The sequence below is a fragment of the Schistocerca serialis genome, chromosome 2, assembly GCF_023864345.2.
Source record: "Schistocerca serialis cubense isolate TAMUIC-IGC-003099 chromosome 2, iqSchSeri2.2, whole genome shotgun sequence".
In the NCBI taxonomy this organism is placed as follows: domain Eukaryota; kingdom Metazoa; phylum Arthropoda; class Insecta; order Orthoptera; family Acrididae; genus Schistocerca; species Schistocerca serialis.
The window spans coordinates 1054538127-1054539289 of NC_064639.1; the positions used below are offsets into that span (position 1 = coordinate 1054538127).

The 1163-nt window shown below is 42.7% G+C and overlaps 1 pseudogene; it reads left to right on the forward strand.

The window, feature by feature from the left end:
- The first annotated feature begins 838 nt into the window (after positions 1-838).
- LOC126459162 (5S ribosomal RNA) lies at positions 839-956 on the forward strand (annotated as a pseudogene).
- The last annotated feature ends 207 nt before the right edge of the window (positions 957-1163 follow it).

The window sequence follows — 1163 nt, forward strand, 5'->3', positions numbered from 1 at the left end:
AACATTATGCCAAATGTTTCTAAATTTAGGCTCTTCAGCATAACAGCATTGTTTTAGGGCGTTGTGGAATTCGAGAACTGTGATTGTTATAGTGGAAGGTGTAAGTCATGGGATACCTCTTAATATCGTGTCGGACCTGTTTTTGGGCTGCGTGGTGCAGCATCTCTACTTGGCATGGACATTTCGTATTACAGTTCCTTTCTGGTTATCACTATTTACATACAGAATGTTCAAAAGATTCAGTAAAATCTTAACTGTTTAAGCATTCCTCATTTTGCGTAACAAAATTCATACCAGCAACGGTAATACCCTTTCGCTCCATCTAAATTGGGACGTATCTCGCCTACCTAAATAGATTTACAGATATTATTGTAATTTTGTTATTTTGTTTGTATCTCTTGACATACGTAATGTGTATTTGCAAATATAAAATAACGATGTGCTGTTTCGATATAGGCGTTTACTTTGTTCTGGTTTATTCTGAAGAAACACTAGCGAGTGGGAATGTAGTATTGTAGTATTGCGAGTGTTCGTCATTGACAGTGACAGCAATCCATCAGTCACTTCTTCATACCTGTATTCGTGAAGGATCAGTATTCAGTATTATTTAGCCGGTCAGACAGGTGAATTTATAACCATTTCAGCACCATATTTTGCGCGTAGTTATACCCTTACTCGTTTACTCAGTAATGTTCTTAAAGAGAAAGCATAATTTTATTTAATTTGTCCGCTCAGAAACTATGTTCTTCTGCAACAACACAATTATTACGGGATGCCGTATTGGTAATGCCATGATACGTTCTCTATAATTTAATTTCAGAACGCTATTGGCAATAGGGCCAACGGCCTTGCTGCAGTGGTAACACCGGTTCCCGTCAGATCACCGAAGTTAAGCACTGTCTGGCTGGGATAGCACTTGGATGGGTAACCATCGGGTCTGCCGAGCGCTGGTGGTAGCAAGTGGAGTTCACTCAGCCCTTGTGAGGCAAACTGAGGAGCTACTTGATTCGGAAGTGGCGGCTCCGGGTTCGGAAACTGACGTACGGCCGGGGGAGCGGTGTGCTGACCACACACCCCTCCATGTGATGCCTGTGGGCTGAGGATGACATGGCGTCTGGTCGGTACCGTTGGGCCTTCCAAGGCCTTTTCGGACGGAGTTTAGT